The sequence below is a fragment of the Euphorbia lathyris genome, chromosome 7, assembly GCF_963576675.1.
Source record: "Euphorbia lathyris chromosome 7, ddEupLath1.1, whole genome shotgun sequence".
NCBI lineage: Eukaryota > Viridiplantae > Streptophyta > Magnoliopsida > Malpighiales > Euphorbiaceae > Euphorbia > Euphorbia lathyris.
The window spans coordinates 89,178,037-89,192,048 of NC_088916.1; the positions used below are offsets into that span (position 1 = coordinate 89,178,037).

General features: G+C 30.2%; 1 long non-coding RNA gene across 1 annotated transcript; it reads right to left on the minus strand.

Annotated features, from left to right (window-relative positions):
- Nucleotides 1-12,103: 12,103 nt before the first annotated feature.
- On the minus strand, nt 12,104-13,507 carry LOC136201067 (uncharacterized). The gene is made up of 3 exons (XR_010673669.1): nt 13,306-13,507; nt 13,042-13,216; nt 12,104-12,313 (listed from the first exon to the last, which is right to left on the minus strand). It is a non-coding gene; the product is annotated as an uncharacterized lncRNA (long non-coding RNA).
- Between the last annotated feature and the right edge of the window lie 505 nt (nt 13,508-14,012).

A 14,012-nucleotide genomic window follows, 5' to 3' on the forward strand; every position in this document is an offset into this window, starting at 1 on the left:
TCATATATCATTAATTTGTTCTTCATTCTATAATTTGTTCTAAAAGAGTTTATAATTATGATTTAATAATAGAATTGAAAATTAATATTTTTAAATTCCATAAAATATTTAAATTTCTTGTATCCAACTTGTACAAAAAATGATTTTATTTTTTATTTTTTTTAAAGAAAATCATGTATATTCATATAGTTGTGACATGTTAATAATAATTGTAAATGAAACGATTAATGACTAAGAAGACAGTTTGATAATTGCATCATTTAAAAATGTTAAAGTAAAATTACTCGTATCTGTCAACGTTGATAATATTTTTATATTAAAGAATTTTAATTTAGTTCAGTTCTTTTCTCTGTCACAGTGGAATCACAAACACAATAGAAGATGAAATGTGCCAAAACCACAAAACAATACAAAAAAAATAAAAAAATTCCACAAAATATGTTATTACTTATATAATTCATCATTCACTAAATCTTAACCTAATTTATTAATAAAATCTAGAACTTTATTTTAGTGCAGAGCTATTAGTGAACACATTAATCAAATAACGAATAACAAAAGTGAACACATTAATAAACCAAACAAGCACACACATTACAATCACATGATAAACCATCATAGTATTGAGCAATTTTTTTGGAATCTCGTCTCTAATTATTGTACAGTCTAGTAAAATCCTACATAAATTTATTGTTATACCTTTATTCATTCCCCAAGGAAGTTGTTCATTCTATGTGCTTTTATTGTTTAGGCAACCTCATCACATCTTACATTTCCCAATCCAGTGAATCCAATGTATTTGGTGTTTTTTCTTTACCTTCCATTTGATTCTGCCTCCATGACACTTTTATTTTCCTCGGGATGACGTTTTTAAACCTCCTTTTGAAGGGGTTATCCACCTAATATATCTGAGTTAGATTGTTTTTTTTACCTATGTTTGTTGTATTGTTTTTTTTTCTTGAAATGAATATATCTTTTTTTGTATTAATGAAAAAAAACCAAATGTTTGAAATGTTAATATATATATATGGTGAAAAAATAAAAAATTAATGAAATAAAAATAAATAAACAATATTATATAAAATTGCCATAAGAATCTTATAATAAATATATTATATATTAGGAAAGTTGTGTTAAGTTCTTATCCTCCTCTTATTTTTATTTTGTATAGATAAAGAAAACAATACACATATGGTATGATCCATATAGAGAAAAAGTGAAGAAAAAAGGAAAGACAGAAACAAGTACAGCGAAAGAAGGAAAATATAAATAAGGATCTTTAAATGACATTATAAAAGAAAAGAAAACTCTTAATTTGTGAGAAGAAAAACAGACAGACAGCCACCATGATAATGATGAGAAAAACCTTCTTCTACAGCTTTTTTCCGACAAAGGCTGAAGAGGAAGCAGGGCATGAGGTCGGGAGAAGCCTGATAGAAATAAGAGACTGGAATCAAAGTGGGCACGACATAACAAACCCATGGCAGATAAGGCGGGTTATAACCAGAAACGAAGTGGTTAGTGGTGAGATAACTCTATGTGAGGAAGAAATGCTTCAATATGTACTCAAGTCATGGAAACTTGACTCTGCAAAGGATCTTATTAGATGTTATAAGTGCCTTGTGGTTTTGGTTGATTACACAGAAGATATAAGGCCTAAAACCTTTCTGAATTCTTATGTTAAGGTTTCAGGAAACACCTATCTTGTTGGTCTGATGGATGTTTTTCGTACTAGGTCTGTTAAACCTGGTGATGAGATTGCCTTATTTTGGGATATGAGGCCTAATTTTTTTGGCTTTTGTTTTAAATTACTCCGTCACTCCAAATAATACTTCTTTCTTTCTTTCTTTTTTTCTTTCTTATTATTATTATGTTTCTCAGATTGTTTCTTGTAACCACAATTCTTCATTAATCAAATATATATTCCAGTTTCCCAATTTTCACATGCTATGCTTTCGAATTATGTTGATGAATATTCATATAGGAAGTCAGGAAAATTAAATTATGCAATTTACTCACTTAGTTAATAAGACTTTAAAATGTTCTAGCATTTGTGAATTAATTTTCTGTGAAAGTTACAAACATTTCAGAATTTATTTAACTTAAAATAAGTTGAGATGTAAAATAATACAAGCCAAAGCAAAAATAGCTATATCCGAGCATGATTGGTATTCCCTGCACATTAAAAAGCATTTCTTCTAGTTCTTAGTTAAATCTTGTAAATGGATTTACTTATATATTGTTATGTTATTATGAATGTTTTTTTATACTTTTTTTTTTTCAAAAGAGATTAAGAATAGGGATGTAAATGGCATGGGATTACCCGTCCCCGACGAGGCCGTCCAGGACGGGTAATCCCCGCACGGTTTTATTATGGGGCGGGATAAGGACTAATATATGACCCATTAGCGGGGATGGGAAAGGGTATGCCCGCTTCGCGCGAATCCCTAAACCCGCCCCGTATTGTGCCCCGCCGGAATTCCTAATGGATTACCCGTTTAATAGCCAATAATATATTATTAATCATAGAAAATAAAAAAATGTGCCTTCTATGGTTACTTTGTTTTTGACAAAGTGCCATTACTTGGTATGTTTTCACCATTGGATGATGGAGTATAAAATTAATCCAATGGTGATAACACACAAAGTAAGGCTTACTTTGTCAAAAACAAAGTAAGCATAACCTTTAGCAATAATTAATCTTGAATCCCATTTTCATGAGTTGGACCAACAAATCTAGGTTTACTAGAGTTTTACAACAAATTTTGTTTATTGGACTTATTACACCTGCAACCCACTTATATCTATCTCCAACAGCCAGGAAATTATTTGTTTTTTATACCTAAAAAAAGACATAAAATAATAAATGCATAGTTTCTTGAAGCTAAATGATAAAAAACTTTAAATGGGTAAAAGGGATACACGTGGGGTCGAAGATTCTCCGCCGTAGGGGACGGAGACGGGGACAGGGATGAATTTTATCCCCGTTTGTTTCACTAGACGGGTATGGGAATTCCCGGTTTAGTCGGGGGAACGGGGATGTGAACTTCAATCCCGGCCCCACCCCGCCCCGTTTACAGCCCTAATTAAGAATATACATTATACAAGTAAATCATTGAGGTTGGATAAATTGGTTATTGTCCCTTAAAATTCAATTTTTTTTGTTGTTATTTGTTTCTTTTGAGTTAAAAATGATAACATTTGGTTGCTTTGAACACATTACTCCATTATACTTAAATGCTACCATCTGTTATCGAGAGATATTCTTACTGTTGTTTAGCATATAATAAATATTGTTAGTCTTGGGTGATACATAAAAGACGTAACATCAAAGAAAAGAAAAGAGACATAGCAGACACTTGTGCATACTGTTAATCGTAAATTTTACCATCTTAGTATTATGTGTATATCTGCATTTCTTCAGAAAAGAAACATAGTAGACACTTGTGCATATACCGTTAATTTGTAATTTTTTTCCTAAATTTTTAGAGTTGTTCTTGATAATACTTATGCAATGTCAGCATCTATCTCAGCCTCAATTACTAGTTACCATGGTTCGGACATCCTGAATTTTGCATCTAACTGTTTATAATTTCACTACACAAAAACCATGGCGCAAATTTGGACATTTTCCCTAAAATTTTAGAGCTGTTCTTGATAATCATTCTTGAATCATAAGGTCAAAGTATCTTAAAATGACCAATGTCTAACTTTAAAACAAGAAAACCATACTACCAAATTTAATCAGTATTGACCAATGCTCTCATCTCTAACTGGTAGAGTTCTATAAATTTCCAATGAGGGGGATAGACAGTGAATGAAGAAGCTAAGCTTAACTGGGTAGGAACACTTCCACGGAAAAGTAGGGAGGACTTTCAAGTGATAGACATGAACCCATACTTAATAATATTCAAAATTAATAACTCTATGTGCAAAAAAATCTATTAGCAGAAACATATGCTTACCACAACAACTTGTCAAAACGATGACTGTGATTAGGGTACATAGTCGATCACCAAATGTAAAATAAGAATGATCTCAATTATTTTCATCACATTTATGAACATAGATTGCTTTATTTTTCCAATTCAACAGCTAGTCCTACATTTATACCAACTAAACTTAGGAAGGACCTCAACCTAAATGGAAGTCATAGATGATACAAACAAATATAATATGTTGCATGGAAAACTTCCTCGTTAGCGTTTCCACTTTTCATTTTGGTTTCTAGCTGTACTTTTTTAGAAATAATGTTTTTGGGTGTCTCGTTTCAGTTTAAATGGAATATAACACATATATAATCTTCTAATTCACAAATACAGTGTCTTTACTTGTAAACAACCCAAATAGATTAAGATGTTCAATGCAATTATTTCTCCATTTCCAAATAGCCTAACATCAAAGATAATGTTCCAAACACAAGATGGGTTCTTTTAAGTTTTAAATGGCAGAGGGCATGTAGCAATTTAGTCGATGTCGTGTGAATTATTTTAGATGACATATTCGAACCGTCATCTGAAGCATTATCAGACAGCATTGCCGGGATGACGGTTTTAAACCGTTATTTGAAGGGTTTGTCGACCTAGTAAATCCGAGTTAGATTGTTTTCTCGTAAATTTATTTAGTGGTCGTTTTTTAAATTTTACTATAAATAATTATTTTTTTTACCTATGTTTTAATGTATTGAATTTTTTTTCATGATATGAATATATCTTTTTGTATTAATGAAAAAAACACCAAATGTATGAAATGTTAATATATATATATATATTGAAAAAATAAAAAATTAAAGAAATAATATTGGATAAAATTACCATAAGAATCTTATAATAAATAATACATATATTATATATTAGAAATGTTGTGTTAAGTTCTTAACCTCCTCTTATTTTTATTTTGTACACATAAAGAAAGCAATATATAGATGGTATGATCCATATAGAGAAATGATGAAGAAAAAAGGAAAGACAAAACAAGTACAGCTATAAAATGAAAGAAGGAAAATATAAATAAAAATCTTTAGATTGCATTATAAAACAAAAGAAAACACTTAATCTGTGAGAAGAAAAACAGACACACAGTCGCCATAGTAATGATGAGGAAAACCTTCTTCTACACCTTTTTTCCCACAAAGGAAGAAGAGAAAGCATGGCATGAGGTCCGGAGAAGTCTCATAGAAATAAGAGACTGGAACCAAAGTGGGGTGGACATGACAAACCCATTGCAGATAAGGCGGGTTATAACCAGAAACGAAGTGGTTACTGGTGAGATAACTCTGTCTGAGGAAGAAATGCTTCAATATGTACTCAAGTCATGGAAACTTGACTCTGCAAAGCATGTTATTAGAGGTAATAAGTGCCTTGTGGTTTTGGTTGATTACACAGAAGAGAGAAAGCCTAAAACTTTTCTGAATTCTTATATTAAGGTTTCAGGGAATTCCTATCTTGTTGGTTTGATGGATGTTTTTGGTACTAGATTTGTTAAACCTGGTGATGAGATTGTCTTGTTTTGGGATATGAGGCCTACTTCTTTTGGCTTTTGTTTTAAATTACTCTATCACTCCATATAATACTTCTTTCTTTCTTTCTTATTGTTATATTTCTCAAATTGTTTGTTGTTGTAACCACAATTCTTCATTAATCAAATCTATCTGCAAGTTTTCCAATTTTCACTTGCTACCCTTTCGAATTATGTTGATGGATATTCATATAGGAAGCTGGAAAAATTAAATTATGCAATTTACTCACTTTGTTAATTAGACTTTAAACTGTTCTAAGGTTTCTGAATTAATTTTCTATGGAAGTTAACATTTCAGAATTTATTTAACTCAAAAGAAGTTGAGATGTAAAACGATACGAGCTGAAGCAAAAATAGCTATATCCGAGCATGATTCGTATTCCCTACTCATTAGAGACCATTTCTTCTTGTTCTTAATTAAAGGCTTGTAAATGACTTTACTTATATATTGTTATGTTTTTATGAATGTTTTTTTTTCCGTTTTTCCAAATTTTAAAGTTATCTGGCGTTTTTTCGCCCTTTTTTTTTATCAAAATGTTTATATCATTCCATTAGATTACAAAAGTGAACTACACTAAGAAAATAATAAAGAATAAAACCTTATACAATTATATATTAAAGCCAATAATGCAATTAAGTATGGTCACTGAACTTCACATGTTAAAAATGATATCATATGTAAATGACAAAATTATGTGTGAGTCAAATGTGTGGGTTTAATCCTAATATAAATAGTGACATCTGCCAATTTTAAGTCCAACATTTTAATGGAATTGCAGATTTAACTCTAACATACAAAATGGTGTAAATTTAACCGCGAGGTTTATAATAAAGATCAACATTAGGCATGGCTTACCGAAATTTTAAAAAGATTGGTTTGACTAACTGTCATAAAATTTTTTGTTCTTTATTTGTAATTATATTAGCAGCATAGCAATTAGTTTAGACAATTTGACTAATTTTAAAATTGTGATTAACTTTTAGGTGAAAAATTTAGTTGTTAACATTTTATGAGTTTTTTTTTTATGTGTGTGTAATACTGAATATCTTAGAATAATGGGGTAAGGTTCAAAATTTCCCTTAACGTTTTTGGGAAGTCATATTTACCCCCTAACGTATGAAATAATGCAATATTACTATTAACATTGCCAATCAATATCAATTTTACGCTACCCAATAAAACTTTGAACTGACTGATTTCACAGTTATTTGTCTATCAAATCAGATCTTGTAAACAAATTTGTCGATAAAATTTAGGTTTTTCTTGTGAGTAACTTATATTTGTCAAACTTAAATATTGACATTTGAACATGTTTATAACAGTGTTAGGAAGAGAAAAAATATTTCAGAAATTTTTGACGTTTGAAATGTCTGATGTGACAATTAAATAACGAGTGAAATAACAATAAACCAATTCCTTTAATTTTTTTTTTTGTTAAACATAGGTAAATTTTTTCTAAATATTAGAGGTAAAATTGCACCATTTCATATCTTATGAGTAAATTTGCAAGGTGGGCCAAGACTGTGATGCCTTGGATCTCTTGCAAACCTCTTCCGTATTTCGAATAAAGTGAACATGTACATGTTTCATAAGTCTTGGTTGCATCTTGCTCTTTGAGAGTATATGGCTATACAATAATTTTCACTTGGTCACTCACTATTAGATGTAGACTTATTACAATCATATGGTGGAGATTAAAACAATCATACAGTTCAGATTTACACCTCCTAAATCTAACAGTAAGTGACCAAATTCACTTGGGATCAGGTGAAAACCACCGTATCCCCATAAGCTGTCCCAAAAATAATAAGGGAAGTTTGCACCTGATTCCTAAAATAATTGATGTTTGGAAAGACTAAACAGACAATTAAATAGCAGTAAAACCAGTTTTTTTAAAGTTTTCTACTAACATATGGGACGACCTATTCGCCCCTTGAACTATATGTTTTCATTATAACGGAAACATTCACGACATGTTCTCATTGCAAGCACCAATGTCATAATAAAAAGAGTTGTGAAATACTAAAACAATCTCTAAATGAGGTTAGTATGGACAGTACATAAGTTATATGGTAAAAATTGCATATAACTTTAACTCTTGTCTAAATCGTCTACATATATGCAATATGATTCCAATACTTCCATGAACACTTATACTAATGTTGGAACTTCATCTTGTTTCTGTTATAATGAAAATAGAGGATTGCTAATACCACTTTTAAATAGTTAAGGCGGCAAATAGGTTGTCCAAGTTCAGGGTGCAAAATGACCAAAAATGACAAGTTCAGGAGTTGCTTATGGTTTAGACCTAATCCATTAACATGATTTTCAATGAATATGATTATCACATTGGATTCAAATTGTAAAAAATTCATGTTCCAACTTTAAATATTATAAAAAAAAAATTAGTTGCAAAAAATACATAAAATAATTAAGATGTTGCCAACACCGTGATTAATTAAATGAAACAAATTATAACTTAGTTTGATACAATGTAATAATCAAATAATATTGAAACTAGCACGTTCATTCTGCCATAAGAGTCCTACTGGCAATCTATTTTGCCTTCAACTCCCATGTTTAATGCTATTTGTGATCTTATGCCTTGAGATGCATCTACTACCTCTCTGCATTTACTTCTTATCTTCCTTTCTCAAACATTATATAATTTGGCATCATATATAAGTGTATTTAAGGATATGATCCAATTGACACATGATTACTCCTAAGTCCTACACGACATCAACATAAAATAGATATTCAGATAAGTTAAAGCTTGTATCACACAAAAATAGATAGTCTAAACCTATATTAAAGTTGATAATTTTGAAGAAGTGTTGAAAAAATTAGCACTTATAGTATTAAACACAAATTTTTACCATTTAGGTAAGGTGTAAATTTTGAAATTATTGAAAATTTTTTAGACAACACATAATAATGATCATTTGGAATTGGAAATTGTACAACATTAGCTTCATGCCATCAAAATACCAACAGATTACCAATGTCCAACTTTAAAACACCAAAACCATCTTACCAATTAAATCTGTATTCACCAATGCCTACATAATCTTCTCTAACTGGTAGAGTCCCGTAAATTTCCGATGAGGGGAATGAACTATAAAGGAAAAAAGCAAGCTTAATTGTAGGAACACTTCCTCAAGAAAGTACGGAGGACCATCAAGCGAGTCATGAACCCATACAAAATCATTTTCAGGGTTAATAACCTCTATAACAGGATGTGCAAAAAAAATTATGCAGAAACATATGCTTGTCCGAGAAACTTGTCAAAATGATCACCATGATCAGGGGACATAGTGAATATTCATCAAAGCAAAATGACCACCTGCACCAATTTGAATCTTTATAAGCATCTGAATCTCCATTATTTTGTGCATCACCACCATATGTTTCAAACACAATTTCTGGAGTAGTCATCACCGTCTTAATCTCCTTAGTTTGGATTCTTATTAATTAAATGTGAAAAATAAGAATCAAGATCTAAAAAGTAGATTACATTTTTTTATTATAAGAAAACAAATGAAAATAATGAACAATAGAAGGATAGCAATTATTTTATTCACATTTAGTAACATAGGTTGCTTAAATTTTCAAAATCCACCGCTAGTCCTACATTTATACCAACTAAAATCGATTTTCCAGTAAAAAACACAACTTAAAGGGCAGTCATAGATGAACATAAACGCATATACTATGTTGCACATATATTCAGTTTTAGTTTCTTTTCTGTTTCCTAGCTATATTTTTAGAAATAAAGTTTCCTGGTGTCATCTTGGTGCAACATATCACATATATAACCCTCTAATTAACAAATGCACTATATTTACTTGGAAACAATGTAAATATATTAACATGTTCAATGGAATTAAATGCACTGAATATATAATATAGTCCAAAGGCTCACAGCAAAGATAATGTTCCAAACACCGATTATACATATAAGATTAGAGAGCATCCCATTATACGTATTAGTTTGGAATGCCTAGGATTATACACCGAAACATCACAAGCCAAAAGCTCAACACTGTAATGATTCTCAAAATTAGAAAAGTTGGACACTGAAAATCTATACAATAACGAACATCTACTGTCTCATTAAAAAATATTTTGACACTGAAAACACTAATGATTCTTCTAAAACTAGCATATTAGAAGCCCTCAAAACCCAATAATAGAAACAAGAAATGCCACATGACCAATAACAACCTTCAAATTCTGAGATAAGTATGAATCGGACAAGATGATTATAAAAAGAGGATAATAATCCTAACAAATATTCATACATTGGTACTCAAGTTTCAACTGTGAGATAAAGTACTACCATCATAGAAGAAAACAAAAGCCGTGATCTAAACTAGCTGGAAATACATGAAATTATAACAATGACCATTTTCTGATGAAATTTAGATAATATTCCGATCAAGCATCACAATCATAGCAAATAGCAGACAAATCTTGAGTTGGATGAAAAAAGTTAGCATACCAAGTTTAAGAAACTCAAATTTTCTTTGAAACATAAGAAAAGTTTTAAAACTTGATTTTACATTTCAATAGTTGGTTTTCTCTTGAATAGGTAAAAAACATACTTACAATTTTAAGTTACTAATCATTTTCTTTTGCTTTTTACTAAAACGAGTTTGAAACTTTGAAATTACGCTCAATTCTAACATGTTAACTTTTAATCTGTCCAAACTCACAAATTAACACCATAATTTAACATATCAAACCAAAATTTTGCATAACACAACTTCATTAACCTTTCAAACTTGGCAGCTCAAGTGCCCAAATATTCACCAGCATGAAAATATGCATATATGTACATGTACAAAATGGTATGCAATAATTTAATAAAAAAAATCATCAACTGTAAATATAATCTATATTATATAATTTTATAAAATCGAAAAAATAAAATTACCCTAAGAATAATAAATGTATAATTTTTCAGAGATGTGAATTTAACACTTGTGACAACCAATCATTGACTTTATTCGAATTCCTAAATCACCTCAAATTGAGTAACAAACTAAAACATACCAAATTTAAGAGATTTATTAAGGAAATAAAAATTCGAAAGTCATACCATAAGTTTTACTTACATAAAACAAAATAGGTTGTCACTGAAGTTTCCAAGCATATTCAGAGCAACAACCTCGATATATTAATATAATCATAAAATACATAATCTTGTTGTAACTATACACTATTACTGTGATATCATTTGTCCTTCGAAGTATTCCTATAAGTGATATTTAATCCATTTCATTTCCATTTCAATTAGCATCTTCCGCATTCTGTTTCAGTTTCTTTTCCATTTCAGCGTTTCATCTTGTTCCAAGCACAAGATCTATTATTTTTAAGATTAGAGAGCATCAAATTATATATATATATATATATATAAGTTTGAAATGGCTAGGTTTATACACCGAAACACCATGAACCGACTAAGCAGCCAAAGGCTAAACACTCTGATGATTCTCAAAATTAGAAAAGCTTGACACTCAAAATCTATATGATAACCAAGGTCTATTCTCTCACTAAAAAGGTTTTTCAAATTCAGAGATAAGTATGAATCATATGAAATTTAGATATTATATCGAGCATCGCAAGCATAGTTTCATCATAGCAAATATTCATAAATTGGTTTTCTAGTTTCAGTTCTCAACTAAAGTACTACAATCATACAATCTCAACTACTTGTCCCATGAAATTTAGATATTATATCGAGCATGGCAAGCATAGTTTCATCATAGAAAATAACTATGAAATCTTGATTTACATAACAAACATTATCATACCAAGTATTCATATCTTGAAAATCTACTAGAGTTCGATGCATGGTGGACAAGGATCGTTAGATGATCCATATGTCAAAGAAAATTTACTATATTTCAGGTAGAGATATTTAATAAATGCTTTTCTCCTACTAGCAGATTTAGGAAATCCTACATAAATTTATTTTCTATATTTCAGTCAACACACACTTTGGGAATAGAATACTTATACATTTATTCGTCTCGCAAGGATGTTGTTCATTCTTGAAAAGCAGAAATTCAGAACAACAGGTTATGGTGGAATTGCTGCTGAGGAGATTGTGACAGAAATTCTATTGAGGTTGCCTGTGAAATCTCTTTTGAGATTTAAGCATGCTTCCTATTCATGTCTTTTGTATACAGACGATTATGATTGCACTATACATGCTGAAGGATTTGATTTTCCATATAAGTTTTTTTTTTTGTCATGAAAAGCCGATTCCTGTCAGTGTTTGTAACTCCTGTGATGGATTAACATGTTTCCTTAGATATCATAGGCCCAACAGAGTATAAGATAATACAATCTCCATTGATTTCAAATGGAGATTGTATTATCTTATACTCAGTTGGGCCTTTGATCTCTAAGGAAGCATATTAATCCATCACAGGAGTTACAAATGCTGACAGGAATCCTTTTACAAATTGCTGGTGAGTTTGTTTAAAACTTTAAAAAGTTCAGTAATCAATTTATGTTTTAGAACAAGTAAGAGGAAACAGACTTAGTAAAAACCAAACAAAAATTAAGAGTGAGTTCAACTAGAAGCCATCGATATGAGGCAGTAATCAAATCTTTAAGTCTTTGTACACTCGTACGAAAAGGAAGGAAAAAATCAAAACGTGGTTAAACAAATAGACTAACATCTTCCGAGCATCCCATTGATCAGCTCCTCCTCCATCCATGGCTGGCTTCGACAGGAGTATTCACCAACTCGGATTTGGCTTCCTTAAGAATAGTCCAGATCTAAATTTGAAAGAGAAACGCATGGATTATTAATATAGACAGAGAAAGAGAAGAGGAGCCAGGTGTCCATTCTAACAAAGAAGTTTTTAAAACAAGTTTTTAGTTTTGAAAACTTAAATTCTAACATACTACAAACAATGTAGCAAGAATCACAGCATCAGCTTTCAATTCGGAAGCATCAGCATCAGATTTCACATTAATGATAAAATAAAAGTCCATAGTTGTATAGACTTTCAATCTAAAAGTCCATACTTTTGGAGATATAAAAGCTACTGGCGAAAACTTAAGTTCTACAAAATACAAAAGCTAAAGTGTGCAAGATCAAAAACTTCATTAGCAACAATTTTTTTCATTTATAGCATATTCAATCAATTCTTGAACTATTTTCTAATTTAACACTATATCATTCTCAACATACATCCAGCTAACACAGTATTCACAATATTCAATCAATATGTCCTAATATCCAAGTATGTTTTTAAATAAAAAAAAAGATCTTCAGAAGTAAAAACAACACATGAACTTGTATTCTGTGAACAAATTGATCAATTATTATTTGTTAGGTGCAATAATAACACCACCGTGTTTATAGGAATTGCTTGTAATCCCAATTCCAAGAACAATTAATCAACAAAAAAAAATATCTAAATAACAAAAGATCTATAAAATGATTTTATTTAAATAATGCAGATTTAAAGAAGAAACTATTAATTTAAACGTAAACTTACTTCCAGTCACTTATCATCCTCCTCCTGTAAGAAGGGATGGTTTTCGCCCGTAACATTCTGCAATCAAGTGATGATACCATATCTTTTTTAGTTCTTGAGAAAGCTGGGAAGATCTGTGCAAATCCAGGCACATCTTGACATGAATTTTCTCTCTGTTTCCTCACCATTACTTTTCCTGCACATAATTATTGTTTTTTCAGATTTTGCTCTTTCTTTTCATTTATGAAAAGTCGTAGCTGTCTATAAAATAAAGATTCTCATTACCTCCTGGATGTTGATTGCCTCCTTGATTTTGATTTTTATCTTGATTTTGAATTTGATTTCCTTCTTGATTCATATTCTTATAGTTAGATCCATACAACATGGGTTGAGAGAGAAGGATAGTTAGATTCGAAGAGAAAGAGCCTAACAATAAGGGTTGAGAGAGAAGGATAGTTACATCTCAGTTTTGAGAAAAAAAGAAAGAGAGAGGCGGAACACGAATAAGAGGACAGAGAGAATAAACTCTTTTAATATGCAAGAAGATAGGGTTTTAATTTTGACCATCCGATCAAAGATAAATCAACCGTTTAGAACTAGTCTCCCAAATGAAAGTTAAATTTTTGTCCCTGTATCATTGGTAGAATTATGTATTGAAAATCTTTCTTTTAGTTTGTCAATTGTTACTTCTAGAGATAATATTCTTATCATCTCTGAATTATCCTTTAAGCTTATCTTGTTAATTACTTTGTTAATATCCTTTCACATTTTAGATTACTCTTATAATTATCTCATAGACTTGTAATAATGTCTGGATTATTAAGAAAAGTTATTATTTTTTGATATACTATTTTCAATATATTATATTTAAAGTATACACGTTAAAAAATAAATATGTAATAAAATAAATATATATAACAATAAAATACTCATATTTTATATTTAAAAAATCTATAGAATCCACACATCACGTTATTCATATAAAAGAATAC